General features: G+C 42.8%; 1 protein-coding gene across 2 annotated transcripts in view; it reads right to left on the minus strand.

The window, feature by feature from the left end:
* LOC138473825 (deleted in malignant brain tumors 1 protein-like) overlaps positions 1–26227 on the minus strand; it is a 733343-nt gene that overhangs the window by 302151 nt on the left and 404965 nt on the right. The gene's annotated exons all lie outside the window — the stretch shown is intronic.

The following is a 26227-nucleotide window of genomic DNA, read 5'->3' on the forward strand; positions in this document are numbered from 1 at the left end:
TCAAATGTCAATGATGACATCAATGACGACATCTCTTGTTTAGCCCCTTTCTTTTTCTTCCATGCCATACATATATATGTACATTCAGTAAAAACAATTCACCAAAGGAATGTTATACTTCACATTGCAACGAAACACCACTGCACATTACCCCATTATAGTAAGCTAAGCAACCATAACTCGCACAATCTATGTGCATTGCTAACACTTCCCCTCACAAATCTCCTCCTCATAACCAGCCTATCCGCAAGCAATGGAATGTGGGTGCTATCTAATGTGAAGTAAGACGGATGTGATGTGTGACTGCACCATCTTTTGAAAATGTGCGTACATAAACAGAAAGGGGTGTCCAAAGGATATACTACGTTGGCGTACCGCTTGGAAACGAGATAATACATGGTTGTACAACACACAAGATGTCCGGAATGGGTGTAAATGAGTAAAAAGGGAGTGTGTGAAGGACAGTATAGCAGTCCGTATTGGGCGCAGTCAAAATGGTGCCGTCCGTAGAACAGGCACAGTGGCCGGCAAGTTCGTAGGCAAACAAAATGGAGTTGTCCTAAGGACACTGGAACTGTCCATACAGTGAACATAGCATGCGTGCACATGCACAGTACAAACATAAGTATTGCGAACATCGCGCCGGTTCCTAACTGTCCGTCTCACTTGTGTCGCACTTTGAAGTAGTTTGAGAACCCGAACACTGTCCGTAGGACACTTGTGCAAATGCGCATGTTTGATCCTTTGCATTTGCTCTCCAGGGGACTTTCATTACGGGGGCGGATGTGTTGAGGGCATCATCTTGTGACCGCACCTACGCTGAACGTGGGGACTAGTTTCTGCGGTTTGTGTGCTTCCGCAATAATAAAAATGAACTTGTAGACACAAGGCAAAGTATTGTGGAGTGTAAAAATGTAATTTCACACATCCCAAACAATAGGCCACATCAGGAGTTGCTGTGTAAAATGTGTGTACTGCTTTGTAGGGATGAAGACGGTCATGAGGCACACCCCTGCACCCCTACAAAAGGCCACACCCCCGAGCACATCTTCATTGTCCTTCTAGCTATAGCAGATTGCGGTGTGTTGCCCTTACGGCTGTAGTGACCAAAAGGAAAATAATCGGTATGGCTTCCATGTCTGCTGTTGGGTTATTAGCCTCTGCACCACCCCCAAACCCGCCACCATCACCACCTCACCAAGGGCCTGCAGAGAGATATATGGGTGAGGATGTAGAGATTGAGGAAGAAGAGGAGGAAGAGAATGAAGTGGAGGAACTCTGCACTAGGAGCACTCGGCGGGAGTTGTGGGTGTGGCGGTTCTTTTCCGTTTATGGGAACGTACCAAAAGCATGTGCGAACCTGGTGAAGTGTAACCAGTGCGATGTGGTGTTGAGTTGCGGGAGATTTGGAGTGTACAGTTTTGGTACGACAACCATGAAGCGACACCTCACTTCATTCCACACTGCGGACATTCAGAAGCTGGTGCCATGTGAAGAGCGTAGTCGTTTGATTTCCTCCACAGCATCCTCAGAATCCGATCCTCCCACCACAAGAGACACTCCTGTGGGGGAGCGCCTCCCTCCGGCTGCTTCAGAAGCCATTCGCAATGCTGTGGACCCTTACCATTCAAAGGTGACAGTAGTGTGCACGTATTGTGATGCAGTACTCTGCAGGGGAGAGAGTTTTCAAAGTGCTTTTGAGGCTGCAGTCACCGGGCACCAGAAGATTTGCTCCTTACCTAAATAAAGATCACCCTTAATATTTGTCTGTTCAGCTGCCCTTTCTTATCCCCGTGGCTGGTGTCCCTTCCTTACCCTCCTTTTGCCTCTTCTTCTAGTGTGTCGAGTGTTTTTAATCAATGAACGTAAAAACAACAAAAATGACAGAAAAGGCTCTTTTCAGAGCCGCCTTTCTGAGTTTAACAATAGAACTATGAAGTGAAGGCCGTAGACCCCTGCGGAGTTCAGCAAATGTTTGCGGACAGTCGTAGAGGGAAAAAGGGAGGGTGCAAGCGGAGCAAACACAATAAAGTGTATGTTGGGAGTAAGTGGCAGCTCTGAAAAGAGCCTTTTGGTGGTGTGTTGTGTGGGTCAAAAACAGTGGATTGTGGAAAACGGATTGTCATATAGGTTAGTGTGATTGCAAAAGAGGGCGCAATGCATTTTGTAAATTGTGAAGAAACATCCGATTGCCAGCATATTTGAGGTGGACTCCATCTCTGCGGAAAATGAAACTGCTACGAAACTAAATGTTTTCATTGTGGAAAGAGGACATGCCAACATCTCTTAAAAAGACACACACAGCCTTATTCACATTGCGTCTCGCTTTCTCCATTTGTGGACCAAATGCAGAAGAACGCAACCATATTTGTCTTTGGGCAATACGGGAAAAAAGTATTTGACAATTTGGAAACATGTCCATGAGCTTCGCAAGTCCTTCCTTAATGGCAAATTGTAAAGAAATTCCAGATACATGGCCTAAACTGTTTCCTCCACAATGAATGATTAGTATATCTGGAGGACGCTCTGTCTGTAAAGTAACACAAAGAGGTACCAAGTCCAGCCATCTCATGCCACGCACGCCATGCCAGTGCACTTCCGCATGTGGCAATCCGAGATTTGTAGATAAACTGCAGCTTTCTTCATGCACCTTCAACCAATGTATCCATGAGTCTCCCACAATCAAGATAATCTGTTTTCGAGCATGGAAAGCCATGGCTGTGTGGTGTCCTGTGAGGGAGAAGATGGTCTTACTAAAGTACGTCGGTCAGAACACAGCTACTGAACTTTATGGACCAATCCCTAGCTCCGCTCATTCTCATTTACATGCGCTCCACCCTTCAATCCCCGGTGGTGAGATGTGCTGGCTGCTAACTACCGCCACGTTTGCGGACATGTACAGGATCAGAGCGTGACGACGGTACATTAAAGTACTATTCCCTTTTTTCCCCTTTAAGGTAGGCTCTTTATTTTTGGCCACATATTGTACAGACATGTGGTATTTTATGTACTTTTTTGTATTTTTTGTCCTTGCTTTACTCTTGCAAACATTACAGAACCTTCTTTAAAGAAAGCCGTATGTTCCAAAAGAACATCGCATTTCCCAAAGAGGATAGCACAACACCATCTCCTTCAAAGTAATGCGCATTGCTTGGAGCAATGTTATCGTGGCTACAAAAAAACAAACCAACTCGTAGCATAAATGCACGCATGCCGCGACTGATGATGCACCTCCCAATGCTTTTATCTGGACTGAAAACAGAAGTGTTGTTCCACTGTACTCTCGGGAGTAAAGCAGAAAAAATTACTTTTAATGTTGCGAAGATGGTCCTGAGTGCTTCAACCAACGGTGCCAAATCTGCCAACAAAGTACGTGAAGTCAGGTATCCCAAGTGGCAAGCACCGTAGTGCAAAATTACCACATGAGGAGTGATCATTCTATGCATGTCTCTGCAAACTTGCAGAATTTCCGCAGCATTGGCATCAGTGTCAGCGCTCCACACCACCTCCACTCCTCGCACATCGAAATGGTGTACCACATGCCTACCTTCGGCATAGTGTTGTAAGCCTTGCACAAAAATGTCTCCAAGCAGCAAAACGCTGACCCTCTCCACCTCTGCCATTTTCAGTGTGCACACCGTCTTTTGACACAAAAGAGTAATGTGAACATCTGATTGGCTGATGCCTACAGTCGTCTTTCCATGCAGGATTTGCTGTAGAAACCCGTATGTAACACACCCTACCAGCGGACAAGCGTTACCTATGTACGGCACGTAACTCTTACCCAGTCCTTCCACCCTTTCTACAGCGGTACCAAAGCGAGTCCCTCATTGGACACAACAAAGCGGGTGCACAATCATCCACCAATCACATAGAACATTGCTAATTTTAACTCAGTCATCAACATTGTGCACTTCAAAATAAATGTCGATGATTCTTTATGGAAATCGCATGCCATTGCTAAGCAACTACTTCACAAGCTACTGTGCAAGGATTGCGAATTTCTACGTAGAGCTCCATGCATTTTATTCAGAGTACATGTGGAAGCCTTATGATTTAAAATAGACAAAATAATGCTGGTAAATTTCCATAGGGAAGACATAACAAAGCTCCCACTTTTAAAGTGCAAGATTGCTGATTTGTCATTAACAAATCGCACGACTGCTTACTGTCTTCTGCATAATCTGTACATACGTTGCAAGCATGCCTATTTAGGCATAGCTCTCAACCATTTTTGTCTTAAAGGCGGGTGAAATCAGCCGATTTTTTTTTTGGCGGGTGAGACGCCCATTGGAATGAATGGCCGTGCAGGAGGCTTGGCAGGTGAGTCTGCCCTTTACAAGGCAGGTGAGAAGTATAATTTAGGGCAGACCTCAATTTTGTATGTGAAAATGTCAGAGTTCTGTACTCTGTGCTGCCTACAGTAATGCTACTTGCAATGTGATCGTATGAGAATAGTAAGTGGCTCCCGATTGTGGTGCTGACATGTCCTTTGGAGTGTCTCCCCATTTTTGGACATCGTGCTTTTCATTAACAAGTACAAAATGTTTGCCCGTCTAGTACTTTGCCCTATCGTTTACAAACCTCTCTCCTATGCTTACTACACTTTATAAAGAACAAAGCATTTGCTAACCCTTAAAAAATGTAGTTATTTTGAAGGACTTTCAAGTACCATATTGAAAGTAGTATGCTATGCAATGACTGCACAGAAAGAAGTGAAATGTGCACGTGGACTGGGTTCAAATATGAAAGTTGAATCCTCTGACGAAAGAAGTACAAGTAAAGTCTGCAGTATCATGACCGCTGCAAACACACAAAGTAATTGATATCGTTTTTTTAATTCACAGTGAAGACTACTCTCCTGAGAATCAACAGCATCTACAATGCAGACGACATATCCGAAGAAACCTGGTCATCTTGCACAAAAAATTAAGTACAGTACGACCTTCATATTGTAACTACTCCTTAAAGAGGCTGCAATGGGTTATTTGTTTATTTTGGGCACCAAAGCAAGCATTCATTTGTAAACCATTCTACCTACAAATATCCATTTATTGCACAAAGAATAACAGGTGGAATGGCTGACAAATCCCTGTGTGTTTGGCACTGAAATAACATAGGAAATCCTTGGAAGGCTACATTGTGAAAATAAGTTGCGGTAGCAAGTTTTTGGCATTTTGGTTATTAATAATGGTTCTCGTCTCAAGTAGGGCACTTTGTACTCTCATCTAAAGCACATTGTACTAGTATACAAACAGTAAAGTAGCCTTACCAAATGATAGTTAGAGGTCACTGTGCGTTGACACACCATGCCAAAGAGCTTCCCCATCACATTTATGCACACATGCACACAGCACACATATATTGGACAACAGACCAAAGTATACTTTTTTTTCTTAACAGACACCAAAGAATGCCTACCAAAAAGCAGCTCCGTAGAAAGGAACGCAGAATTAGAGCAAATAAAAATAAAAGTGCCCAATGTAAGCATCCACCTGTTGTAGAGTCAGTGGAGAATCTTGGTACAAACCACCTAATGCAGTTGGGTAACATAATAAAAGAAGTCTCAACTACCGAAACTGTACCTCCTCCATCAAAAAGTGTCACAAAACACAGAAATGTTGTCAAAAAAATGGCTGCCAGTACAGCTAACAATGTTCCTAATAATCCTGATAGTGTAAGAAGAACCCATAGTAAAAAAAGTATTTTAGCAAAAATGTTTCGTCCCAGAGTCCTTTAGAGTCTACTAAGAAGAGGACCAAAATCATCCTCACCCCTTAAAACGTACCGTAGAAAGTTAATTCTACAAGCACTCGTGGACAGTGCAATCCTTCTCAAAAGGAAGTTGTTCATATTAGTGTTAAAAAGGATGAAAGCACCAAACTACAAATCAAACTCACCAATAAATGGAATGTGAACAAAAATAATTTTTTGCATGTTTGTGGTGGTGAATGGAGTCACACAACAACCACAGAGCCATGTTTTAATGAAGAAGCATACAAACAAAATCAAACAAACACAATTGCCATCCATAGCGGTGGACGAGGGTATGAGAAAATCAATACTACCATCATGGAACAAGAAACACTGCTTACAAAAGTATCTTCTGAAAACTCAGAATTACCTCTCGATTCAGCAGAACCACACCGCCCAGTATACAAATGGCCGTGCACATCAATGTGTGCCATTCCAAACAAAGCTTTCAAATCTTTATGTCAGTTCCTCAATCAATATGTAAAGGGTAAAGACAAAAGTAAAATGAAAGTGCTGCAAAATGTGGATATTTGTGTATTGCGGAAAGACACAGGGCTAAAAGGACATTCATTAGCCTGCATTTCTGGGCCTATTTGCAAAAGTACCTTCCATGATATCAAAAGAATATCAGTACATTATTCCAAAGTAAGAAATTTAGTGTATAAAATATACTGTGCAAAAAGTCCAGCTTCAGAATTAGGCAATTTAAATAGCACTCTTCTGCATGGTACACCCAAATACTTACAAGAAGAAATGGACCGTATTCAGAAAAAGTATTTTGGAAGTGAGAGCCACGTAGAAAATGCAACGGTTTTAGAGCATAGTAGCGACAATTCTGCACATAGCAACCTCCTATTACACACACACAGAAAAGAAATACTAAAATTTAAAAGGTCATTGGCTGAAGTACCAAACCATGTGTGTGTATGTTGCCGCAGAACGTTTTACAAAAGGAACACAAAAAATGTGGATATAGCATACAAAATAGAAAACAATGAAGACTCTAAATGGTTTGAATTAGCTTTGTACCTTTTAGCTGCAAGCAAATATGAAATAACTGAACGCCTAATATGTTGCAGTTACTGTACTGCAAAATTAGACAACAACCACACTCCTTCCTGTGCAATTACAAATAATTTGGAATTGTTTCCATTACCAAAAATCCTGCAAAAGCTCAATTTGTATGAGAGCATAATCATTCAAACAGTTCACCCATTTAAAGCAATTATACGCCTTCATCCAAAAACAGCAAATTTACCTTCCTCTGAATTGGTGAAAGGCATTTGTGGCAAAGTAGTTTACTTGCCATTAGATCTAACGGAAAATGTGCACACTCTAGGAGTGGAACGTTCAATAGAGCATTCTTTAATAGTCTTGGTAAATGGAGTACCAACAAAGGACAACAAAATTTGGCAACAATTAGTAGACTTACACAAAGTTACACAAGCATTGCTGTAAATAAAAGACAACAATGAGTAATACAAGGAAATAAATACTGATGAAAGCTTAAGGCAAACAACGGAAATAATTCAAGAGCCATCAGAAACTAGACAATTTGAACTTCTGGATCCAGCTACAGTATCCACTCTTTTGTACCATTACACAATTCATCCATTGCATTCCAATGAAAGCATAGATGATGCACTAGGAACTTACCAAATGCGACAAACCAAAGGGTCACCAATGAGTATTTGAGAAAAAAGTATAGAAGCACGTGCTTTTCCACTGCTATTTCCTACTGGCAAAGGTGGGAGATGCGATGATAGACCCACTCAGATTGGGGCATCAGAATACCGCTCATTACGAATGTATTCACAAGATCCCAGATTTAGACAAAATGTAGAATACATATTCCACCTACTCTATGAAAGTGAACTAGCAACACTATGTTATGGAGTTGCACACATTCTTAAATCTGGAACGCACTTTCAAAATATGTCAGCTAAGCAGTTAATACAAATAGTACAAGAAAAAGATGAGGTTTTACAATCAAGTATAACAAATTTGTTTGCAAACATGCGTGGTACAAAGGAATACTGGTTTAGACGGCACGGAGACGTGTGTTGCATGATCAGAAACCTTGGACCACCAACTTGGTTTGTTACGCTAAGTTGTGCAAAATATGCATGGGAAGATTTACATGAGTTCCTACGCATAGCAAACAGCAACAAAAACAACATAGATATATTAACACCTGGAGAACTTTGCTCTCTAGATCTAGTTAATGTCTCAAGATATTTCCATCATCGTTTCATTGCAATGCTACACTTTATTTGCAATAAACTGTTCCTCCCCTTGGAGAAGTGCAACACTTCTTTTGGAGAAAAGAATATCAAGCGAGAGGAGCACCACATATTCACATGCTGTTATGGATCAGAGGTGCACCATAATTTGGGCATGACAGTGATAGGACTGTTTTGCAGTTTATCCAAAAATATGTCAAATGTGAAATCCCTTCACAACAGACACATAGTGAGCTGCATGGGCAGATTGTACAATTTCAAAGACACAAATGTGGCAAATGTTGTCGCGTAGATACAAAAACAAAGATAAATACTACACAAATGCTGCTTTGGTTTCCCTAGACCAGTTACAGAAACAGGTGAAGTAAACAACTTCATGTCTTCAGTTCGACATAGTGTTAAAGGTAAATCACCTAAAAACACGTATTACATAAAAAGAAGGGAAGAATCAAAATATATCAATGATTACAATGCAATCATTGCCCTATTATGGAATGCAAACATAGATGTGCAGTACATTGCAGACATTTCAACTGTTGTTGCACGATATGTTACAGCCTACTTAACAAAAGCAGAAAAAACAGAGCTTCAAGACCTCCAGGATGACCTAGCATCAGACAAACATTATCACAGAAATTGTACAGCCTAGGCATAAAAATGCTCTCTCATAGAGAATGTGGGGCCTATGAAGCAACAGTTCATTTAACCGGCACTGCTTTGTATGGAAAATCAGACAACATAGTATGGCTCAGTCTTGGTCCTGCAGCATCTAGTAAAAGAGTGCTAAAATCATATGAGGACATAGAAACAATTGCCAGAAATGATCCCAACAGCCAAGACATTCTAATAAACAATTTACTGGACACAAACTATCCGAACAGGAGTACCACTCTGGAAAGCATGTGTCTATACCACATAGCTCAAAACGTTGCATACAAAAATAATGTAAAACCCAAAGACAGGAAATGTATACATAGAGTGACCGATTGCGAAGGGAGCTTAGTGAAACAAGTTGGTCTTCGAATCTCAAAGATCTTGCCGGTCTCATATTGTCTTCGTCCGAGCTGCCGCTGGAAAAGTTCCAATTATTTGGTCTTGGTCTACTATTTCGCTTGAGATTCGAAGACCAACAGCAGAACCAACGAGGAAATACACAGGGTTTTCAACAGCCCAGAGGCCGTGGAAAGTCCAGAGGACGGTGGCAAGATCAATCGCCACGGGTCACCCGCAACAGAGGGAGAGGATGGTACGCACAAAACGCCCTAGAATCGTGAATCAGAGACAAATTACTAGAAACCAGAATACACATGTGGAGCAATCTTTAGTAGTGAATCTATCTAATATAACATTGAGCCAAGATCAATTGGAAGTCCTACAAAAGGGACTATCATTTGTCCCCACCAGTAAACATGATCCCTTCGAATTGCGGATTGAGGTGACACAACTGATGAGGAAGATTCGCCTGAAACAATTCTTCATGGACAACAAGTCTCCGCCTACCCAGGGAGCTACTGACCTCCATAATAAATCACAGTACTACCCCCCTCCACACTCTATTACACCAGAGTCAATTACTTTTGAAAAAGCTATACTAAAAAAGATCGAGGAGATCGAGAAGGAAGAGCACCACCCATTCTGCAATCTCAAGAAAAAGGAACACCAGGCATTGAAGGAATTACAGAATAACAAGGAGATTGTAATAAAATCTGCGGATAAAGGGGGGGCGATTGTCCTGATGAACAAAAAGGATTATCAAGCAATGGTCAATGCTTTGGTCACCGATAGAACAACATATAGACAGCTCGGAGGTGACCCAACGGAATCACTAAGGAGAATGATCGATCCAATCATTGAAGAGGGCCTAGCAGAAGGGTACATCAGTCAGAAAGAGGCAGACTTCCTCTCTCCAAAATATCCAAAATGTCCTGCGTTCTACGCATTACCTAAGATACATAAAAACATTATACCAACTCCAGGGCGTCCAATTGTGTCTGGGATTGGCTCGATTTTGGAACCTTTGTCCCAATTCGTTGATTTCTTCATCAAAGAAGAGGTCAAACGTATGAAATCATACACCAAGGACACTACTGCTGTGCTAAATTATTTAGAAAATTTGGTACTATCAAATGATGACATCTATATTGTAACCATGGATATAGAATCGCTGTACTCAAGGATACCACAAGGTGAGACATTGAAAGTGATAGAGAAGACACTACATGCCAAGAGACCAGAAATACAGATACCAATTGTTTTTATCATGCAATTGGCAGAGATTGCCTTAACAAAGAACTATTTCTTGTTGGACAACAGATTTTTTGAACAAGTATCTGGGACAGCCATGGGGGCCACATTTGCTCCGTCTATAGCAAATTTATATGTGGCAGAATTTGAAGAGAAAGTCATCTACCAGCAGACCAATCCCTTCTTGAAGAACATCCTGAGCTGGCGACGTTATATTGATGACGTTTTGTTGCTCTTTGAAGGAAATGAAGTTTCACTGAAAGAATTTATAGAATGGTTGAACATGCAGAACCCATACCTAAAATTCACGTCCGAATCCAGCAAAGACACAGCAACCTTTTTGGATTTGAAACTTACAAGAAGAGGAGCAAGAATTGAAACAACAGTATATCAGAAATCCACGGACCGCAATTCACTACTGGAATTTAGTAGTTTCCATCAGAGATCCCTAAAAGAAAACTTACCGTTTGGACAGTTTTTACGCTTCCGGCGTAATTGCTCCACAAGAATGGAGTATGACATCCAAGCAGAGAATTTGGCTAAGAAATTGCAAGAAAGAAATTATCCCCGAAAGATCATCAGATATGCGAAGAAAAGGGCACGCAATATTCCAAGGGAAACAACATTGGAACAGCACCCTAGAAAAGATAAAGATGACAATCAGATCACGGCGGTCTTTAGCCATTCTCCTATAATAAATCGAATAAAAAAAGAAATCAAAAGACTCTGGCCCATTCTGAATGTGGGCGACGGAACCTTGGACCCACCTACCTTTGCCATCAAGAGGAGACGGAATATAAGGGATCTATTAGTACACACTTATAAGGAAGAAAATGATACCCAAAATGACAACCAACTAAGGGTATGGAATACAACGAAGCCCACAGGACATACACCATGTGGAACCTGTGCTGCTTGTCCTTTCACAGATCGATCCACAACTGTGGACATTGGCTGGAATACGCCGTGGAATCAAAGGACGCTGACGAATTGCAACACCTCTAATGTAGTGTATCTCATTAAGTGTCCCTGTAATAAGATCTATATCGGGATGACAACTAGGAAAATAAAAACGAGAATAGGCGAACATCGATCGAACATCAGGACAAAAAGAATCACTGCACCACTAGTGGAACACTATATGTTGCATAAACATTCTGAGAACGATATACACTGGACTATCCTTGAGAAAGTTAATATCCCACGGAGGGGTGGAGATCTAGCAGCCATGTTATTGAAACGAGAACAATTGTGGATTTTTAGATTAAAAAGCCATATTACTGGCCTCAATGAAGGTATATGTTGGCAAACTTTAGCAGTTCAAAAATAAATCCCCCTTTGTTTCCAGCATTTACACAGGATCAAATATAGATGGCCCGTATCCCGGCCCATTAAGCATGGCAGAATAATGTAAAACTGATATGCCACAATGATAGCAGTACTCTGACTGCCTTGGTATAGCCACCATTAATATAGCTGAGATATACACACCAGGCAATAACGTGTAACGTAAGAGATTGCTACAATGACAAAAGATATTAATGCTAAAAATAAAGGACGGACCAGGGGACCCGGCCGTAATATAAATAATCCTCCCCAAGATGGCGGCCGCGTTTAAAACGAGGGAACGGATCCAGATAAGAGCTCGAATAAGAAGTACCAGGTAAGAAACACAATTGTTGCATCCTGATCTGAGAAAGCTCTTTGCGTCTTTTAAAAATACGCACCAGCATCATAGGTGCGCTACTTGTGTACTCATCTGTAAAAGCGTTAGAGTTACACGTAAGCAACGCGCAACACATGCGGCTCCTCTCTCTTAACACAGGGAAGCGCCGCAGCAAACAGATCGGCCGTTACGGCTGTAGACAGGGAATAGTGAAACCAAACAGTAGCCTAAACAACGAGAGATTTGGTATAACTCGCGACCGAACATTGGTCGGGGAAACGAAATACTTGATACACTGTAATTAGTTATGGATATGATGACTGTGGTTTGGGGAAAGATACGTAGGATGTGTACCTGCAACAATGTTATCTCTCTAAAACTTTGCAGGAATAACTGCACTGCCACATGAGACCTGTGAGAAAAAGAGGAAAAGAAAAAAAGAATAAAACAAAAATAGACGCCTTACCGTGCACTGGAAACTAAGTGACGGTAAGTGAGATAAAATTGAAGTATTAGATCTTACACTGGATTAATGCAGGGGGGTTTTGAAACACAGCTGATCAGGGATTCTTTACTCACTAGAGATTACAACTCCTGAGAGGAAAAGAAGACCTGAATTGAAGACCTATCATAACAGACAAAAGATAGTGGTAAGAAATTAGACGAATAAGAGTACCATAGAATGTATAGTAGTCATATACCTCGAGGCCTCTGATGTGTGCATTTTCCCTTACAGGGAGCTGAAACGCAGATGAGATGTCCCATCTAGAAATGGAACACGCTGGATCCAGACCAAGAAATTGAAAGACAGAGAATTTTCACTGTCTATTTGTGAATGTATAGAGTGCCAAAAAATATCTCTATAGTCCTGAAGAAGGCGGCAAACTATATTTCCCCGCTGAAACCGGTTGACAAATATAGGTTCAGGGTGATGACCTGTACCACTTGTCTCATAAGAAAGTAATATATGAGCCTGAAAATAATATCCATTGCATTTTTAGTACGCAGCAGTGATTGGACCTATAGATTCCGGACCAATGATCGCTGTGATTTTTTTATACATAAGTCACACCGAGGGTTAGCGACATGATTAAAAGAAGTTTGTTGACTCCCAAGGGCGTGCACCTCATTTTAGCAATTGTATGAAGGTAGTGAGCCAGGACAGGGTAAGTGCCCCTTTGGCTGTTCTCTGGATGCATCCAGGAACATATTCCTTTCCTCCATAGGGACATTTAGTTTGAGCTAAGAACTTAAGCTATAGGTTTGAACCAGTAAAAGGTGAACCGATTTTTAAAACCTTAGGCCACAAACTCTGCCGGAAAACTGTTGCTAGCATAGGTAATGTTAACCTTTGGCAACATTTCCAATACAGAGAATTAACTGAGAACATGCGGCAATCTGCAGATCTCACTTATGCCAACATCTTAAAAAGTATTAGTGTTGGTGTATTATCGCAAGAAGCACAAGCTGCATTGAAAAAGCGGCATATACATGCACTTTATGGTGATAATGCATGTGCAACTGATGTTATGGAACAAATAGCGCACAAAAATAATGCCAACTCTTGCAAGCTGTTTCGAATTCAATGAAACAATGTTAAAGAAAGAAATGCAAGCAATAATAGAAATTAGCGCCACAGACAAACTAGACGTACATGGTTTGACATGGTTTGACAGTACCCATGTGTGAGCAAGCCACAACAAGATTAAATAGATTAGAAAATTCAATCTCCAACACAGCTGGTTTGGAAAAAGTATTGAAATTATCATTAAATTGTAGAGTAATGCTTAAACGTAACCTTGACGTAGAGCAAGGGCTAGGTAATGGAGCACTGGGCACAGTTGTTGGCTTGCAATCATACCCACTTGATAGCAGCAATCAGTTTCTAAATATTCACTTTGATAAAGTTTCAGAAGTGAAAAGGATAGGGTGCTCAATGGCTCGATTTCTTATCTTCAAAGACATGTATGTACATAGAGAGCAATTTTCTCTAACTCTTGCATATGCAGTTACCGTTCATAAATCCCAAGGTCTTACCCTAGAGAAAGCATTGATAGATATAGGAAAGACAGTGTTTAAGGAAGGCATGAGCTACGTAGCATTATCACGCTTACGTACACTTGACGGTCTATTGCTAATAAACATTGATTCAATTAAAGCCAAAGCTGATATTCCTTGCATTCTAGAATACAATAGATTGCGTTCACTGTACACCCCTCATCTGAAACAATACCCTGTTCCGGATAAAGTGAAACGTGGTAAACGAAAAGTAAATGAAACAGAAATGCAACAGAATGCAACAGGAAATTCCGCAAAAAAAAGAAAAGAAGCTAAAGTTTCATCAATTGCTGCAAACATAGAAGAACCTATAATGGAATGTAAACCAGGCTCGTCGGCAAAGAAGCAACAGAAAAACCGAAAAATGCCCTCAGATACAGAACTTGCTGGCCCATTCAAATTTACAAATGAAAGTTGGGTAAGTTGCTATGCAAATGTAGCAATGAATATTCTATTTCAATTTCCACCAATTGTTAACAATATTTACCAGCACAGCACAGACCAATTGTGTTTGCAAATGTTAGTGCTGCATAGAAATGCAACAAGCAATCCTGACAACACATACAGTGTTCATGGAGTAAGGCAACAATTGGACGACTGTGCTGGAATGGTAAGATTAACTATGAACTCACAAGAAGATCCATAAGAATTTCTAATGTACATACTATTAGTATTGGAAAACAAAAGCATACCTGTAAATGAAATCTTCCAAATTTCGTACATGTGGAAACATACATGCACTATCTGTAACAAAGTGATACAGGAAGAAATCCCAAATGAGCGATTTATGTATATTTCCATACCAAACTGTGAGAGCATTTCATTTCAGCACCTTGTACAAAATGCAAACCATGGCAGATTATGTAGTATTTGCAATTCAGACAATCGCTCTATCTTACTGATACAATCACATAGTGCTACATAATACTTATTCTTCTACGTTACAATGCAGATGGCACCAAAACAACTGCAAACTAACTGGATTTACACATGGTCAAGTGTCACTTGGAAAGAAAACCTTTAGAACAGTGGGAATAATCTAACATGCAGGAGCTACAACCAATGCAGGTCACTACACTGCATACATTAAAAAGAATTATGGATGGTTTGAATGTAATGATAGCACCATTACTCTAAAGCAAAGGTTGCCAGCTAACCTAAAAAATGCGTATTTAATGTTCTTGAAGCAAACATTTATGAAATAATGTGTACTTCAAAATTGTGAACAAAGTATGTGAAAGGCTAAAACAGTTAGAATACGCCCAGAGGTATCTAACTACCCAACAGGATGGAAGAATGACACAAATAAATGATTATCACAGATCGTTGGAAATAAGTGCACAGACAGAATACGCCTATAGGTATCTAACTGTTGTTCAAAATCGGCAGAAAGGCAACAAAGAAAACATTAATGGAAAGATAAAGGAAATAGGATATGTCAATGACACAAATGAATGAGTATCACAAATCTGTAGGAACAAATGCACAGTTAGAATACGCCTACAGGTATCTAACTACCCAACAGGATAGAAGAATAACATGATTATCACAGATCGTTGGGAAACAAATGCACAGGTAGAATATGCCTATAGGTATCTAAGTGTTGTTAAAAGTCGGCATGAAGGCAACAAAGAAAACATTAATGGGAAAGATGAAGGAAACAGGATGTAATAACACAAATGAATGAGTATCAAAAATCTGTAGGAACAAATGCACAGTTAGAATACAGGTATCTAACTGTTGTTACAAATGGGCAGGAAGGCAACAAACATAACATTGATCAGAAAATTGAAGAAAACACTGAAAGAAAAAATGAAGTATTTAGTTACATAAGAAATGTTTTTTTTTAATCCGACAAGGATTTTTTTCCCCACACCCAAGGATTAGAAAAGCAAACACAAAAACTGAGCGCAATGCACAGTACACTGGTTTGTAAACTAAACATGAGGGTCTAAAAAAAAGGTTAACAGTCTATTATGCAATGTGGTAAATGTGGAAAAACTGCAAACATTAATACACCTTTTTCTTTCATCACAGAAATGGAAAAAGTGATACTTCCGCCAAGGACGATAACCAATTTAAAAAAAAGTTTATGGATTCTGAACAAAGTAAGGCGTAAGCATATTGGCAGGCATTTTCTACACATGGGAATCTACTCGTCTAATCTATGGTAGTAATATGCTGCAGTGCCTGTTGGCTGGCCTTTCATCTGCGGTGAGTAACCTACCACCTACGACTTACAACCAAGTTTCAAGGAGTACAGTTCCTATCCACAACCATCGCTGCATATGTAAAACATGGTCTTTGTAAATTAGCTGCTTATAAATTTACTTTTTGGACCATCGTCTGCAGCCATGAAGTGAAGAAACTAGGGCATCAACACAAGGACCACAATCTACCACACCCATATTAACTTGTAACTCCACTGCTTAGGACTTCAGTCTTGCGTGCATGGGCTTTAGCCATGCAACCAAGACTGCAGGGTCTCCCCACAACCACCTCGGTGATGTGTGGTAGTGGGGGTTATTCTATAGGTGTGTTATTTTTTTATTATTATTTATTTAGTTGATTTAATCAAATTAATGATTTTTACAAACAAAGTAGAAGAAGAAACTGTCAACGAAAGACAAGGCGATCCATAGAAGGGGAAGAGCATAACTGAAGAAGAAAGCAGCTTAAGTTTGTGACACAGTGGTCGCGGTAAGCACTTGAATGTTCATAAAGACAAGATGTGTTTAACAGTCTGTGAGGTAGCGATTGTCCAGGTAGTCCTTTCTCCGCTCATTAAGCGACCCCACCACAGTTCCTCTTCCTTAGTGTATGATGCTGAAAGGTGCGGTAACAGAAACTTCTTGCCTATTTCCTTGGTTCCTGGACAGTTTAGTAGCAAGTGGCGTATGGTTTTGACCTTGTCTCCGTTTTTACAGAAACAGCATGTGTCTGAGTTACTTAGCCCTGTAAGTTTCAGAATCTCCTTTGTTTCGAGGAGATTTAAGCATGCTCTCAAGAACAGATTTCTAACTGGTTTTCTTGGAAACGTACTCAAGTAGTTTGGGATCGAATTTAGCTTACTTTGGTATGGCGGTAGATGACTTACAGATTTTGCCTTCGCTGCATTGTCCAAAGTTTTGATCCAGTCGAGCTCACCCATTTTCCTTTTTATTTTTTTGGGTGTCGGATGAGAGCGGCCTCCGAAGAATGCATTTCCAACAGTTTCAGTTTGCACGCTGCTTCCCAGGATTTTAACACGCTGCAGCATGTACCCAGGGTTTCTACTCGTATTATGGCTAGTAGGTGCGGACAATCCGGAAGGAGTGTTTTCCTATACAACATCATGCTTTTTATCTCCGTAGCCCCTTAGAAGAACGAGCTCTCTTCTAATTAATAGCATAGATGTTGATTTAGGTAGGCCTAATACCGTGCGCCAGAAGTAGCCCTCCAGCTTCTGCCACAGATGCGTAGGCGTCTGTGGAAGCGCTTCTGCTGCATAAGTGAGAGACGGGACCAACTTTGCACAGTAGAAACGGACCATCCGTAGTAAGGAGAAACGTCAGAATTTCTTATCCAGTGCACGGGCCGCCAGTTTTTTTGCTTTGTCCATTAGGGAGCACTGCAGGGCTGCGTTAATGCTGGAACAATCAAAAATGACTCCCAAGTACTTAAAGTTATGAAATTTTTCTAAGGCGACTCCCTCCAGGAACCAGGACAGTTTTTCTTTTGGACGTTTCACTTTTTCCAGAACCAGTATCTTGGTTTTGGATACATTGAGGGTAAGATCGTTGGCATGAATGTAAGCGGCCAAGTTGTCCAGCTGGCGCTGAAGACCATTTGGGGTCATGTCCATTAAAATCAGATCATTTGCGTATAACAGCCTTGTTGTTTTCTGTTCACCCATGGACGGGGGGAAGGAGCGGATGGTTGATTCAGAATCCTTGAAATCGCCAAGATTTGTGATAAAAAGGGCCGGGGCTAATGGGCAGCCTTGCTTCACTCCTCTTCCCACAGGTATTTCGGCCGATAATAAGCCAACTTGGTTCAGCCTTACACGCAACTTAGTATCTTGGTGGAGTGCTCCAATAGGTTGGACAATTTCTGTTGGGACAGTTCCAATGCCTCTGTTTTTCCCACAGCGTTGCTCTATTCACCTGATCAAAGGCTTGCGCCAAATCGACGAACACCAAAAAGACACGTGGCCCTCCTCCAAGGACTTTGCTTTTTAAAGCACTTAGATACATGATGTTTGTTGCCGCGCCGTTGTGTTTTGTAAACCCTGTTTGAAACGGGTCAGCACACGAAGCCTGCATTGCCCATCGCTGAAAGTGTTGTAGAAGTAGCGCTCCAAAGACTTTACCGATGGTATCCAACAGTGCTATGGGGCGGTAGTTCTTCGGCTCTTCTTTACGCCCCTTTTTAAATATGGGCACCACAATTGATGTGGTCCATGAGGACGGAATTTGCCTGGAATTTTTGAGTCGTTTGAAAATACCACTTATCAGGGTAGACCATTCTTTTAGGTTTTGTTTGAGATCGAAGTTGGTTATTCCGTCCGGACCAGGGGCTCGCGAAGGTTTGAGTCTTTGGAGAACTTTGGTTATCTCTGCTTCGTCGCTGAGGTCTACCCAGGGCTCCAGTTGAGTGCTGGGCTCCGGTAGATTTGTCGCCGAGGGTGTCTGGAACAGGGTTTGGTAGAAATTTATCCAGCCTTCCTCGCTGATTGGGTTTGATGGTAATTCCTCCGCGGGAGCGGATGTAGATCTTAAAAGAAACCAAAATTCTCGCGGGTGGTGACCACTGACCATCTTCAACATGGCTTCTGCATCCTGTTGGTACAGGTGTGTGTGATGTTGTCTTATCCAGGATTTATAGGTTAGGTACGCCTTGTAGAAGCTGACTTGGTTGTCTGGCGTTGGATGTGCGTGCAATTTTCTTTTCGCTTGCCTCACTAGATGCCTTTTCTCAACCAGTTCTCTGTTGTACTCGTGAGTGAAAGGTTTGTTGCTGCGTGTGTTATCCTTCAGTACCTCTGCACAGAGGCTTCCCTCCTAGGTGTATGTCTGTAGAACTTACATGGGATGGGTGTGCAGTGTCTTCCAAGTCTAGTACTTATCACTTTTTTCTTAGTTGCATGGCCTTTGGCCATGCACCCAACACTGCACGCACTCCCCACAACTTGGCAATGAAAATGCAACACAAGGGGTGCATGCATGGGTGCCACATGCAGCGGTGCTTGTGGCCAGGGTCTAGAGTCTTGGAAGTAAGGCCTTTGGCCTTCAGCCGACGGCCATGCATCCACGACTCTAGCTCCTGGCCACAACCACCGTAGCATGTGCCAACCAGGGCAGCGTACTAATGAATATAATAATAGCCATTGGAAACAGTAATGTATTCACAGCATGTTGGCAATTTCAATGTTCCCTCACACCACACGTGTCCTTACAAATGTAACAACTCCCCCATGCAGTGCATGGGCTCAAATACTGGCCTTATTGGACCCCTCCTTTTCTGTGCGTACAAGGAGGCCATAGAACATACGTCATTAAGTAGGTATAAGTGTACTGTGCGTACAAGATGTCCATACACATTACATCATGACGACCGACCCCCAGAACAAGTGCATTAATCACCCATATGTTAAGACTGCAGCCCTTGGCCACTACCACCGTAGCATGTGCCACCCATGGCGGCGTACTAATGAATATAATAATAGCCATTGGGAAAAATAATGCGTTCACGGCATGTTGTCAATTTCAATGTTGCCTACCTATACCCGTGTGCTTTCAAGAGTTACAAATTTCCTGTCCACTACATGGACTGAAGTGTTACAAATTTCCTGCCCACTACGTGGACTGAAGTGCTATCATTATTACCCCCCACATTTACTGTACGTACAAGGTGTCCATAGCAATTACATCATGACGGCCGAAGAACAAATGCATAGATCACCCATTTCTTACTGTGTGAACCTTTCCCAATGCTCTGTAACACAGCAAAATAGGGTAATGAAAAAAGCATGTGTACGCTGGTTGTTGCTCTGCTTTCTGCGGATCCAAGATGTTGGGTGCATCCAAACCATTTGACGCAGAACACGTCTCGCAGCAGCCAATGGGCAGAGACGTTGCATGTACGCGGTCATGACGGCAGCCCCTTAGCCAATCGGTTTCTTGTTTGTCGACCGAACAGGGAAGTGTGACCGAAGAACGAACATAGATATCACTAATTATTTCAGACCTACTTTTTCATAATTATAAATAAACGTACTGCACGTATGGTGACAAAATTTACAAAAGCACGCTTTCTGGACCAAGCCCCTGTACCTGCCGCAGATTTCGTCAAAATCCGTCCAGCGGTTTGACCTGTAGCCGTACACAAAGTTTTTCCCCCATTCAGTCTACATCATTTGTGATGTCATCTTTGATGTCCTGGGTGTTAGTGTTAGCAGTGCACAGTGGTGCGGGCAGTTATGGTTGCTTAGCCTACAATAACTGTCGAATTTCAAGGGTTTTTTGATTTTACTTTTAACTATAATGTCACGTTTATACAGTTTTTTTATTGAATTTCACAGGTTTTTAGTAGTGCAACTTAACCATAACATCCCTCTAACAAAGTTTTTTTAGTGAATTTTAAGGGTTTTTAGTAGGGCAACTTAACCATAGCGTCCCTTTAACAAAGTTTTTTTTACTCAATTTTACAGGTTTTCAGTAGAGCAACTTAACAATACCATCCCTTTTGCAAAGTTTTTTTGCTAAAGATGATCGGTTAATAGTAGTGCCACGTAACCATAATGTAAAGCAACTTCTGACTTATATAAACACCTTGTGGAGAATACCACTTGACAATATGCTGGTGTACAACACAGTAACGTGTCCCAGAATCTGTAAGCACTTAACAGTAAGATGTTTGCCTCGTGGACAATGTGGAAACAGATTTTATATTGATGTAGGAACGTCCACCTGCAACATTTGCCTTGCACAGCGCCATCACGTATTACTAGTCAGCCATTAACAATGTAGTACACATTACATACTTTTAGCAAAGGTTTTAGTTATCTGAAAATGACATCAGCTAAGCCCATCCCTCCTCCCCAAGAAACAGCAGCACTACTGTAATGAAGGAGCATGTCAAACACTGCCCCAACCTTAGAAATAACAAACGCACAATATTTTTGCACCGGCCACCTACCCCCCATATCACTGTTTGATGCATGGCAGCAAGCAAAAAGCAAAAGTACGTGCCGCGACGCAGAACCTGTAAATAAACATACAGCGACGTATAAAGTGCTACCTTACATTTCAAAATGATACATGGGATTTTAAAAGAAAACGTTAACATTTTAGAATTTGTAAAGTACTTTTATTTAACAAACAACTGTCAGACAACAACGGACTAATTCCATTTCCAATTAAATTTTAGCAATGGTTCTAAGGGCGACATTGAAAATGTTCATGGTGAGACACACACAGTTATTTTCTCATACACAAAGTATGCGTTTCTGTTAAGGCACTCGCTTTGTTTGCACAGGTATTTCCAAGACAGCGCCATGACCGTTGCCTTACACCACCATAGATGATGCTATGTCACTCCTAATCGCTAGTTCAGCGTAGGGACAGAGCGGGCCTGGCCGGTCATCCCATAACATAATAATGGACAGGCATCCGGTCACGAGCAGTTGCATTTGACGTTGCAAGAAGCCGTCACTCGGCATCTGGAAACGATGGCACGCACAATACGGCAATATGTAGCTAGGCGGAAAACGTAAGAGAAAATCTGTGTCAATACCCAACCTTTAGGAAAAAATTCCAAAACAGACACAAAGATTGTGGAAAGTGGAAAGTAGTACACAGATGGAAGTGGACAAACATGATATTTTAAAGAAATATTAGCCATGGGTACATATAGGGGCTGATTCATGGAACAAATATGCGCCGAAAATCCCAGCGCAAGCAGGTGCAAGGTGGCGCAAGCGTGAGTATGCAAGCGCACGCGCACGCTTGCGATTCAGGGAAGGCGCTGCGCGTGTATACCACTGGTTGTGCATTTGTTCACCCCGGTCAAGCCTTTTTGGGATGCCTGACGAGCAGGTCTACGGCCAGTATAGGTTTCCAACTCGTATCATCCTAGACCTGGTCAGGGAGTGGGAAGATTACCTTACATCCCCCACCCTCTGCTCCCAAGCATTGAGCCCCTTGGAGAAGGTGCTCAATGTCCTGCATTTTTTGGCCACTGGGTCATTTCAGTGGACTACTGCCATAGTGGTGGGGGTCTCACAGGCCACGCAGTCATGCTGCCTACACCAGGTCTTGGCAATCAGGACAGCGCGCCCCTCAGTCCGCAGGCACATATACATGCCCAGAACACCGGCAGAAAGGCAGGCCGTTGTCCAGGACTTTTACAGGGTGGCACACTTCCCCAAAGTGCTTGGTGCCATAGATTGCAGCCATGTGGCCCTACGTCCACCTAGGGCCACTGAGCACATCTACCGAAACCGCAAGCACTGGCATTCCATCAACGTGCAGGTGGTATGCGATGCAAAGGGAATCACCACCTCTGTCTATGCAAACTACCCTGGCTCCACCCATGACAGTTTCATATACAGATTGTCCGCCCTGAGCCGGGCCCTGGAAGTTGGGCAGCATGGCAACACATGGCTCCTAGGTGAGTACAAATGCCTGTGCACATGCATGCATGTCACACACACACACACAAATACACAAACCCCAATAATCTCAACCATCATCACCTCTCCAAGGGACAGTGCCTACCCTCTGAGCAACCACATGATGACACCAATCCGGAACCCCACCACACCACCCCAGGTAAGATACAATGCTGCCCATATTGCAACCAGGGCCATAGTGGAGTGCACATTCAGAGTGCTCAAGTCACACTTCCGCTCCCTTGACCGCTCTGGCGGGCAGCTACTCTATGCACCCCCAGTAGTGTGCAGGATCATTGTGGCAGCATGTGTCCTGCACAATGTTGCAACACGGCAGGGCGTACCGGTAGACATGGTGGTGCCCCCTCATCCACAGGCACAGGCGCTGCCCGTGGGAGGGGACAGGGCACGTGGCGAGGAAGCCCGGACCCAGCTTGTGGCCACATTTTTCACCTAAACTACCACCGCTGCGGAGTGCACACAGGCCTGGCACATACCATGTGACAATCGATGATGACAAAGAGACAGTCAACTGTCACAACCTTACCAACCTGAGAATGTTGCCATGGAAGTGCCACATTGTGTGCCTCCCTAGCTACTTAAACATAAGCAATCCTGTGTGACCAAAAGGCACACATGCGAGGTGTGAATCACACAGACCTGCAAAACAGGCCATGACTATCACTGGTATGTCACCCAAACCCTCCCAAACCACAACATGACATGGCAAGCAATAGCTATACACCAACACAGTACCAATAAGGTACACATTGACATGTGAAAAATGTAAAGTGGCATCAGACAATGATGCCTGACATGGAATCAGATGAAATGACTGAGCAACAACTTCCCACCCAAAAGAAGTCATACCCAAATGCATTCCAACAGTTGTAGTTGTAACATAACAATGAATGCCTGTCTACATGCACATTGTGCATTGCAAAATCAACACTGCAGCTTCTGTGTGCCGTGCCCACCTCCTGCAACACACTGCTCAGCGCACAGCATAGTGAACAGCCATTGTGTGTGACGCACACCCTGAGCATCACATCTAAGCGACAAACTACATCAAAAAGCAAATTACGCATGTACAGGATCCACAATTGGTCATAGATAGTGTGCTGCAGGGACACAGTGGGCACCAGAAGGCAAACAGAGTGTACATGTGGACATGGAAGGGTGGTTGTACATGTAGTGGATCATAGTGCGAGTGTGTGGGTCAGTAGGGACATGCACTCAATATATGCATGTGCAATCAAGTGACCATCAGTTTCCTCTACACATCACATGTGAACATTCACCATGTGGACACCCCAGCATGTCAAGCCACAACTATTCCCACACACCTGACAGGTAAACACAACACATGAACAGGCATTGATCAGCAGAATACATCATGTACATAGGATACCGCAATTACAATGTCAGGGTGCACATCACACTGTAGGGCAAGGCAACGGTCAACAACAAAACACCCCCCCCCTCACAAATCACCATGACCCACTGAACAACTGCACCTGGATTATGTAGCCTTCATCCTTGATTTTCACCTGGCCACAGGATCACCCTTCCCCTTTGTCACCATCTCCCACCTTGTGTGCAAAAAGCGTCCAGCACCCTCAGAGGCCACCTTGACTTACAAAAACACCACATTAAAGAGAACTCAAAGCAGGCCAACACAGAAGCCAAGCAAAAAGCCTGCAGGCAGCAAAACAAACCAGAAGAGCCTCCAGTAGATGACGTGAAGTAGCAGTACGTCACAAAGCCCAAGTACTACCACAATGACGTAACAACCAAGGTAGCCCAGTAAAACAATGTCACAACAGGATGTGTACCATGCGTGGTACATAACATAGAATGATGCACCACAAACTGATGTGTACTGTCACAGCTCCCGTGTACAGGCGCAGGAGTGGCACGAACCAACCACCCCCACCGTGGTCTGGGTGCCTGCAAGGTCAAACTCACACAGGCCTCTGAGACCCTGGTGGGGAAGGAGGGTCAGGAATATGCAGTCGGGACAGGCATTGCTATACTGGATAACGGGAATGCGGGCAGGAGAGGGGAATAGGATTGACATGGGAAAGTAGGAAATGCACAAAACTGTACTACTCACATTAACACATACACAAGTACACCAAACTTGATCATCATGCACATAGTAACTAATTACTCAAATGGAAGACAAAGAGAAACTTATCTCTGGGGTGAGTGCTGGCCTCCTGCCTGCGCACTCTCAGGTCCGGTAACAGGAGCAGTTCAATGCTGCAAAGAGAGCCACAGTTACTAATCTGTGCATGCCCATAACACACAAACACACCACCATATATGCCCCAAACTAACAAACTACTCTACAAACAAACAATCTGGTGTGTATGCTTCGTACCCATACTTAACATTACCCCTGTGATGGTTCATACACAGTCAATGCAGTAAGTCAGGCGCCGGTGGGTGCGTGGCAAATGGAAGACCAATGTGTCACGATTTACACAACATGCAATGTTCCCTGGGTAAGCAGCCAGATGCAAATAGCAAGGTATGACTTTAGAACAAGTCGTGTTCCACCATGACCGAAATAAAGTAGGTAGTGCATGTGTCAGATTCTACATGGAAATGAAATGCACTGCACATGAGTCTGTCCCTTGCTGCCTGACCCTGTGAGTTGCTTCTTTCCATGTCTCGCAACGCTACATGACTAATACAAGTGCCTCAATGGACCATGGTGGACCGTAGGGTATGTGCCACTGCCCCTGCAGGTGCCCCAGACAACTTTCCCATCAACTAGCCATTAGTCCACCAACACATCTCAGCTGTATTGTGCACTTCAACACCAATATTTGTCCAAGCTCACCGTCAGTGCTGCTACTAAGCATGCATGTGCAACTGGCCTGGTGGAAGGTTTGCTGGGTTGTGGCCCCCCTGTGCTACTCACCTTGCCTGGAGTCCCTTGAAACATGTCAGCTGTTTTCGGATGTATGAGCGCAATCCCTTTGCCTCTGCTAGCGCACACATGCTCATGTCGGCACCACCAAACGTGTCCAGCTTGCAGACGTCCAATGGCCCATGTCTGCTAGCAAAGGTGGTCTGGAGGCTCATCCCGCTGCAGAAAGGGCATGAAACACATGATTAACGCTTTAAATTCATCTGGGTGTGTCTCTTCAGGCATTTCATGACTGGACCATGTCAGAGACGTACATCAGAAATCACACCATCAGTCCGTCTTCCACAGGCAAAGTGTGGAACACACTATCTACGGCATGAATTGCAACAAGCACATGTACAGTAAAGATAAGAAACATACTACACAATGCATAGCAATGAATGTACACATGAATCATGAAACCCCCCATCTAGCGAAAGAAGAACAGTGGTCAATAACACCCCTATCATCCCCACTAGGGGTGTTAACACAAGTTCCACAGCAGCAGACATGCCACAGATATGACAGTCCAAAGCCCTTGTGTAATAGGTTGTTACACCGAACCATCCTTGCAAGCTCATGGATAAGGGAAGCAGGAGTGGCATATGTGAGTCAAGGACCCCAAGCTGCAAACACATACACAAGACAAGCTTAAAGGGCCCAGCTGGAACAGACAGTGGATGCTTTTA

This window comes from Ambystoma mexicanum, chromosome 8 (genome assembly GCF_040938575.1).
Source record: "Ambystoma mexicanum isolate Mex_15411 chromosome 8, UKY_AmexF1_1, whole genome shotgun sequence".
NCBI lineage: Eukaryota > Metazoa > Chordata > Amphibia > Caudata > Ambystomatidae > Ambystoma > Ambystoma mexicanum.